Below are 9,154 nucleotides of genomic sequence, written 5' to 3'. Positions count from 1 at the left end.
AACACCCCCCCCCCCCCCCCCCCCCCCCCGGGAAAAAAAAAAAAAAAAAAAAAAAAAAAAAAAAAAAAAAAAAAAGGAAAAAAGAAAAAAAGTTAGGGGCATTTCCCCCTTCCTTCCCCTTTAATTTCCTGATTGTAGATCTTGAAACGAGACCCGAGGCCTCTGCAAAGAGCCAAACCCTCAGGAAAGAAACAAAAAACAAGCGAAAAAGCGCAATTTTCCGCTCCCGTTTTGCACTATTTCTGCTTTACAGGGTTTTTTTTTTCCTCTCGATTTTTGCTGCTGCCGGCGGAGGAGGGGAGGGGGTTTTGTTATGGGAGGAAAGGAGCCCGGGCTGCCCTCTGGGCTGTCGCAGGAGGTGTCAGAGGCGATGGGGACGAATTTTGGGAGCTCCCGGCAGCCTCAAAGCCCGCAGCGCGCTCCTCGCACCCTCTCGGGCTTATCGGAGCCAGATAAACCCGGGATTTAAGCGCGGCCTAACGCCCTCCCTGCCTCGCGAGGAGATCGGGGACCGAAAAGCCGCTGGTGGAAATGGGATTATCCCGAAAAGCCGAGCGGTTCCTCGGTCGGAACCTCCCGCTGCTCCCCGCACCCCACACGGAGCTACCTCAGACCAATAAAGTTGATTTTTTTTTTTTTCTTTTTCCACAAATCCCGTCCTTTCAGCACAGTGGGAATCTCTGGGAATTGCGGGATGCGGGGCGGGGGGAGGAGGAGGAGGAAGGAAAAGTCAGCGGCTGTTCCAAGCATCCCAAACAAAGGGGCCGATCCCTGTTCCTGGAATCGGGCCCGGCTTCCCTCGTGGAATTCTGCACTCATTTCCCGGCCTGATGAGAGCAGGAAATCGTCCCCGGGGTGAAAATCCGGGAATTCGCATCCCGCAGAAACCGGGCCGGGGATGGGAGGAATTTCTGATTTCCTGAGTTTTTCTTTTCTGAATTTCGGATTTATTCCGAATTCTCGCGCCTCAAACCCCAAAAAAAGTTGTCAAAAGTGGTTTATTCCCTTCCGCTCCCCCAAGGCCGGCCCTAAAAGGGGATTTCTCCCAGAATAAATCAAATTTCGGGGTTTTACCTCCAGGGAGGGACGGGAGGGAGGAAGAGCGGGCCCGGTGCAGCTCTGACCTTTTTACCTCGAAACGCCTCTGGGATTTCTAAACAAGTCAACAGGAGGCTGCCAGGAGGATCCATTGTTCGGCCTTGGGTAAATTTGCAAATCCGCTCGGCGGGGGCGGCCGGGGGACGCGGGATGAGGGATGAGGGATGAGGGATGAGGAGGGAAGTACCTGCCGCGGCACCGCTCTGCCCCGCAGATAAAATCTGTCCCCGCTCTAATACACTCCTTTCTCTCGAAAAAAAAAAAAAAAAAAAAAAAAAAAAAAAAAAAAAAAAAGGGGTTTGGAGAGCCCAATTAGCTCCGAGATAAGAGGGGGGAGAAAAAACCGAGGGGAAAAGGTGAAAAGGGGATTTTCTTCCAGTCGCGATTTGCAAAAGGTCAGGAGGAAAACACTAAAACAAAGCCTCTCACCCCAAAAAAAGGCTCAGAAAACGCCCGGATTTGGGTCTCGGAGCATCGCTGGGGCAGGGAGAGGGATAGGAGCGGGATTTGCTCCCAATAAAAGATTTTAGAGAAGCCAATTAGCTCCGAGATAAGAGGGAGGGAAACAGAGGGGAAAAGGTGAAAAGGGGATTTTCTTCCAGTCGCGATTTGCAAAAGGTCAGGAGGAAAACACCGAAACGAACCCAAAAACCACGCGCAGGAACCGCGCAGGGAAGCGGGCTAGGCCCGGGATTAGGCGCGGTGCCAGGTGAGGAGGGGGCACGGCCGGGGTGAGCAGCAGGGCACGGCTGGGCGGGCACTACAAAGGACCCGCGGTCTCATTTCAAACTCAAAGGGACCCTCCGGAAGGTCCCCCGGAGCCGCCGGGACCCCCCCGGCCCGGGCCCGACACCCGGGGCCGCCCTCGCAGCCAGCAGCGCTCCCAGCTCGGCCCCTGCTCCCCCGAATTTCCCAAAAACCAGCAGGGCTCCCAGCTTGGCCCCTGCTCCCCCAAATCTCCCCCAAAAAAACCAGCAGCGCTCCCAGCTCGGCTCCTGCTCCTCCGAATTTCCCAAAAAAAAACCCAGAAACGCTCCCAGCTCGGCCCCTGCTCCCCCAAATCTCCCCAAAAACGAGCGGCGCTCCCAGCTCAGCCCTGTGTGCCCCAAAAAACGAGCAGCGCTCCTCACTCATCCCTTTTTCCCCCGAAATTTCTCCAGAACGAGCAGCGCTCTCACCTCAGCCCTGTTTTCTCCCCAAAAGTCGCTCAGCGCTCCCAGCTCAGCCCTGTTTTCTCCCCAAAAACCGAGCAATACTCCCAGCTCATCCCTTTTCGCCCGGGATTTCTCCCAAAACGAGCAGCTCTCCTGGCTCATCCCTTTTTTCCCCATCCCGGAGTTTCTCCAAGCAGAGCTCACATCCCGTTTTCCCTCTGAGTTTCCAAACAAGTTTCCCATCCCTTTTCCCCATCCCGAATTTCTCTCGCTCCCGTTTTTCCCGTTTGACACCCGGGGGGGGTTGGGGACACCCGGGGGGGTTGGGGGACACCCGGGTCCTCCCCAGGGCTAGTGGGGAGAGGGACCCGGGGTTTGGGGACCCGGATTTTGGGGATCGGGGATTTGGGGATCGGGGATTTCGGGACCCAGGATTTTGGGGATCCGAGGGTTTGGGGACCCGGATTTTGGGGATCGGGGATTTGGGGATCGGGGGTTTAGGGATCGGGGATTTTGGGGATCCGAGGATTTGGGGATTGGGGGTTTTGGGACCTGGGATTTTGGGGATCCGGGGATTTGGGGATTGGGGATTTCTGGACCCGGGATTTTGAGATGCGAGATTTTGGGACCGGGGATGTCAAGATCGGGATTTCGGGATCCCGGATTTCAGGGTGAGGGATGAGGGATTTCAGGACCCGGCATTTCGGGATGCGGGATTCCAGAATCTGGGGTGTCGGCATCCGGGATTTTGGGATCCGGGAGTTTGGGATCCGGGATTTCTGGAGTTTGGGATTCGGGATTTGGGTTTGGGGATGTCGGGGTCCGGGATTTCGGGATTTCGGGATCCAGGATTTTGGGATGCGGGATGTGGGATTTGGGGATGTCGGGGTCCGGGATTTCGGGATTTCGGGATCCAGGATTTTGGGATGCGGGATGTGGGATTTGGGGATGTCGGGGTCCGGGATTTCGGGATCCAGGTGTGTCCCTGAGGGACAGCAATGGGTGGGCAGAGGGTGCAGAACCCCGGTGAGACTCGGCCTCGTTGCCACGGCTGGGTTTTATCACAAATCTTCTATTTACAAACATTATTTTATAGAAATGATAGACAACAATTTGTATTCCACACAATCCATATAATTGATATAAATCCATATAACCCATATAATTAATACATCCCATATAATCCATATAATTAATACAATAAATATAATCAATATAATTAATATATTCCACACAATCCTATAATCAATATAATCCATATAATGCATATAATTAATAGATTCCATATAATAAATATAATTAATATAAGCAATAGAATTAATAGAATTAATATATTCCACATAATCCATATAATCAATATAATTAATATAATAAATATAATTAATATATTCCATGTAACCCATGTATCCTATATATCCCATATATTTTATATATCCCCTAAATTCAATATATTAAGTATATTTAATATATTTCATATATCCCATGTATCCCATATATTCAATATAATCCATATATTCCCGATATTCCCGCTGTCTCCAGGTGAATCCCGCATTTCTCAGGAGCAGGAAAAGGACCCAAAGTCGTCCCGGAGGGGATGGATGTCCCTTGGGAAGGGGAAATTCCTGGGAATTCCTGGGGCCGTCTGTACCTGGCCCCCGGTGGGAAATGGGAAATGGGAAATGGGAAATGGGAAATGGGAAATGTTCCTCTGCTCCCCACGGAGTTTGTTCTCAGCTTTTGATCCTGCCAGAGGACGTTCGGGGGAAAAGAAAATATAAAAAAAAAAAAAAATCCCCAAACACCAAAAACCCTCAAAACCCCCAAAAACTCAAAAAAAAAAAAAAAAAAAAAAAAAAAAAAACAAAAAAAAAAAAAAAAAAAAAACAAACCAAAAAAAACCCCAAAACCCCCAAAACCTCAAAAATCCCCCAAATCCCAAAACCTCAAAAATCCCCAAACCTCAAAAATCCCCAAACCTCAAAAATCCCCCAAACCCCACCCCAGACTTCAAAATCCCCCAGAATCCCCAAAAACCCAGAAATCTCCAAACCCCCCAAAATCCACAACCCCCCTCTTAAATCCCAAAAACCCCCCAAAACACCCCAAACCCCCCAAAACCACCAAATCCGGGCTCGAGCTCCCTCCGAGCTCCCCCAAACCTGCCAAGATTTGAGGCAAAACTCAAAATTTTTGGTCTCGGGGGACAAAAACAAAAACTTTGGGGATCCCGCGGGATTCTCCCGGTTTTTCCTCTGGAATTAATCCCAAAAAATTCAGGACTTTTTCCTTGGGAAAACCCCACCCCACTCTGCCTTTATTTATTTATTTATTTTCTCCTTTTTTCACCAATTCCACCCCAAAAATTCCCTTTTCCAGGCGCTGCTTGGAGCCCCCGCCGTGGGGATTTTTTTTTTGCCCAGAATTCCCAAATTTTTTTTGGTTGGGAAAAGCGGGAACGCAGCGAGGGGAGGATTTCCCAGACGAAATATCCAAATTTTACCTGAAATCGGGACTTTGGCACCAAAAAAAGGCTGCAAAAATCCTCGCCGCTTTTATTAAAAATTCAGAATTTTTATTCAAAATTCAGAATTCCCGTTTTTTGCGGGGAAGAATTTCAAATTTCTTTAAAAGATCAAAGCGACCCCCCAAAAAAACCCCCCGGTTTTCCTAAGGAATTCCCATATTCCAGGGGAGAAAAATCCTCCAAAAAATAAAAATAAATGGCTTCAAACTTTGGTTTTAGTTTAATTCGCCTGGGAAAAAATGGGGAGAAAAGGGGAAAATTATTAAATAAACATTAAATAATATAAACCTCAATAAAATTCGCATCTCGTTGTTATTTTTAGGGGGAGATTTTGCAGGAAAAGCCGGTTTTGAGGCCAAATTTTATTTTATTTTATTTTATTTTATTTTATTTTATTTTATTTTATTTTATTCTATTCTATTCTATTCTATTCTATTCTACTTTTAAATGTAATTTAATTTAATTTTATGTTCTGTTTTTTAAGCGAAATTAAATTAAATTCTGTTTAAATCATGTTGTATTTCACTTTTTTACCTTTTTATTTTACCATGTGCTATATTTTATATTCTTTTTATTTTTTCCTTCCCCTTTCCCTATTTTAATTTTCCCTTTTCCTTTATTTTTCCTCCCTCAAATTTGAAACCCAGACCTGGTCTAACCCCTCCGATTTTCTCATTTTTGAAGAAAACGACGATTTTTGGACAAATTCCGGGGGAGACACCGGGAGGAGAATTCCCTTTCTTTATTCCCGAGGGGCCGGAATTTTCCCAGGGAATTTTTCCCGATTTCCAGGAACAGGAACCCCGCAATTCCCAATTTTAATGAGGTTTTCAATTCATTTCTTTGTCGATTTTTCAGCTCCGCCGAGCTCGTTTTGAATAAAATCAGAGAAATTCCCTCCCTGGGCAAGAACCCAGCAGAAAAATGCGATTTTTTTTTTTTGCTCCCGCAGCATTCCTGAATTATTCTGCTTTTTGTAAATCCTTTCCTGTGATGTGACCACTTCAGAGGGAACATTCCGAGGGCGTTTCCTCACTCAGAACATCAAAAAAAAAGCGGATTTTTTTTTTTTTTGCTGTCTGTTACCACAAAAAGGGGATTTTAATAAAAAATAACAGATAAAAATTCTCCTTGATCTGCCGATAGGGAGGAATCCACCAGAGCGGCAGATCAAAGGCGGCAAAAAAACCTCAAATTTCGGAATAAATTCCTTCATTCTCCTCTTCCCCACCCTCAAATCATCACCTCCTCCTGCGGGGCCGAAACCCAGAATTTAATTCAGAATAACTCCCAGAAATTCCGCGCCGCACGATGATATTTTAATGGAAAAAACCCCCAAAAATTAACAAAAATAATTAAAAAAAAAAGCAGCGTGGGGCTGTTTTCTCGGAGGCTCCGCGCTTTTTACTTCTTTATCGCATTTTGAAACCCGAGGAGCCCAAAATTCTTTTTTTTTTTTTGGGACCAAGAGGTTATCGGAGTGTAAATACCGAGCTCTGATAAGGCTCCTGGAGCGTTTTATCCCCATTTGAGCCCGGCTTTCGCAAGCCTAGGCGCGCTCCTAATCGCCCGCAGATAAACCCGGTTTTATCTCCGACAACGCTGGGATCTTCTTCGCTTTTTTTTTTCTTTTTTTTTTTTTTTTTTTTTTTTTTTTTTTTTGGTAAAAAAAGGGAAAAAAATTTATTTTTTTTTTTTTTTTTTTTTTTTTTTTTTTTTTTTTTTTTTTTTTTTTTGGTAAAAAAAGTGATAAGAAATTAATTTTTTTAGATTTTTTTTTTTTTTGGTTAAAAAGAGGTTTTAAATGCGAGTTTGGAGAGTGGAAATCGGCGCTTGGGGTTTTCCTGCAAGGGAATCGAGGGAAAATCAATGAATTTTCAGCACAGGAGGAAAAAATGGGAAGGAAAACGGAAGATTTATGATTTTTTTTTTTTTAGAAGGAATTATTAGATAATGGTAATTTTTCAGGAGGGTTTCTCTCTGGAAAGGAAACACCTCACCCAAAGGTCGAGATTTCCTGTCCAAAACAGCTAAAAAATCCCAAAATAAGAAGTTTTCCTATGAGGCAGAGGGAGAAAAGAGCTCCCAGAAACTGCAGGGCTTGGAAAAGGACCAAAAAAGGAAAAATTTCCTTTTTATTCCAATGGCAGAGGGGCCATGGAAGGTTCTGGAGAGTTCGGGAGAACTGGAAGAGTTTTTCCAAGTGGATTTTGGGCTGGCAAGGTCACGGGACTTCCAGGAATTGGTCCCTAAAGGCTTTTTGGGTTAAAATCGAATTAATTTGGATTAATTTGTGTCCCGGGAAGGATTTTCTGGGGTTTGGGGCAGAATCCAAAAAGCCAGGCTGGGTTTGGTTCCGAAATCCTGGAATTTGGGGTGGGGAGGGAACAAAGCCCCAGAAAAACCCAAATTTCAAGTTCTGACCAAATTCCCTGTTCTGGCCAGGCTGGAAGGTCAGAGCTGCCCAAAAAATTCCTGCCTTTCTTACGGAAAAAGTATCACGGGGGAAATTCTGTCCAGAGGAGGAGTGGACAGGGAATGACCTCTGGATTTCACTGACCAGAGGAGATCTGGATAAGGGAATGTCTGGATTTCACTGACCAGTAAAGGCCTGGATAAGGGAACGGCCTCTGGATTTCACTGACCAGGGGAGATCTGGATGAGGGAATGTCCTCTGGAAAAGGGAACGGCCTCTGAAAATCGAATTAATTTGGATTAATTTGTGTCCCGGGAAGGATTTTCTGGGGTTTGGGGCAGAATCCAAAAAGCCAGGCTGGGTTTGGTTCCGAAATCCTGGAATTTGGGGTGGGGAGGGAACAAAGCCCCAGAAAAACCCAAATTTCAAGTTCTGACCAAATTCCCTGTTCTGGCCAGGCTGGGTTTGGTTCCCAAATCCTGGAATTTGGGGTGGGGAAGGAGACGAGCCCCGGAAAAATCAGAATTCCCAGTTCTGGCCAGGCTGGGTTTGGTTCCCAAATCCTGGAATTTGGGGTGGGGAGGGAACAAAGCCCCAGAAAAACCCAAATTTCAAGTTCTGACCAAATTCCCTGTTCTGGCCAGGCTGGAAGGTCAGAGCTGCCCAAAAAATTCCCGCCTTTCTTACGGAAAAAGTATCAGGGGGAACTTCTGTCCAGAGGAGTGGACAGGGAATGACCTCTGGATTTCACTGACCAGGGGAGATCTGGATAAGGGAATGGCCTCTGGAAAAGGGAATGGCCTCCGGAAAAGGGAATGGCCTCTGGATCTCACTGACCATTAAAGGCCTGGAAAAGGGAATGACCTCTGGAAAAGGGAATGGCCTCTGGATAAGGGAACGGCCTCTGGGAAAGGGAATGGCCTCTGGGAAAGGGAATGACCTCTGGGAAAGGGAATGGCCTCTGGAAAAGGGAATGTCCTCTGGAAAAGGGAACGGCCTCTGGATTTCACTGACCAGAGGAGATCTGGACAAGGGAATGGCCTCTGGAAGTGAGCAGCTCCCTGCTGGATCCAGAGCGTTCCTGGAGCACCAATTCCTGCAGAGCCACCCCGGGGGGAGCAGAGCTCGGACCACCCCGACTCCAGGGGTGCTCCAGGTCTGCCCTGGCTCAGGGAGCAGCAGGGAGCGGGAACGGGGCTGGCCCAGACCCAGGGAGTGAGGCTGACTTCAATTCCCTCTTCCCGTTCCCTTCCATTCCCTTTTCCCCACTCCATTCCCTTTCCCCATTTCCTTCCATTCCCTTTCCCCATTTCCTTCCATTCTCCTTTTCCCCATTTCCTTCCATTTCCCTTTCCCCCATTTCCTTCAATTCCCATTTTCCCCAATCCCTTTCATTCCCTTTTCCCCATTTCCTTCAATTCCCATTTTCCCCATTTCCTTCCATTCCCTTTCCCCATCCCGGCAGAGGTGGAGGAGCCAATTCAATCACAATTAAATTAAAGCATTCAATCACAATTCAGGCGAGCGCCTCACGATCTGCACAAGTTTCTTCCAAACCACAAACCCGGCACTTCCCTGCTGGAGTTAAACCAGCTCAGAGCCCTTCCCTAAAACAAATCCCCTTCTCTCCTTGCCTGCTCAGCCTCATAAATCCTCGTGTTCGGACCGGTCCAAACCATCACCCGGGTCTGGTCCGATCCATCACTTGGAACCATCCAAACCATCACCCGGGTCTGGTCCGATCCCTCCCCAGGGTCTGGCCTGATCCGTGACCTGGGCTCGGTCTGATCCATCCCCCGGGTCTGGTTCAATCCGTCACCTGGAACCAGTCCGATCCATCCCTGGGTCTGCTCCGATCCATCCCCGGGTCTGCTCCGATCCATGCCCGGGTCTGCTCTGATCCATGACCCAGAGCTGGTCCGATCCATCACCTGGAACCAGTCTGATCCATCCCTGGGTCTG

Source organism: Pyrgilauda ruficollis, unplaced genomic scaffold, assembly GCF_017590135.1.
Source record: "Pyrgilauda ruficollis isolate IOZ18807 unplaced genomic scaffold, ASM1759013v1 scaffold1, whole genome shotgun sequence".
Classification (NCBI taxonomy): domain Eukaryota; kingdom Metazoa; phylum Chordata; class Aves; order Passeriformes; family Passeridae; genus Pyrgilauda; species Pyrgilauda ruficollis.
Note: the sequence above shows the minus strand (reverse complement) of the source record.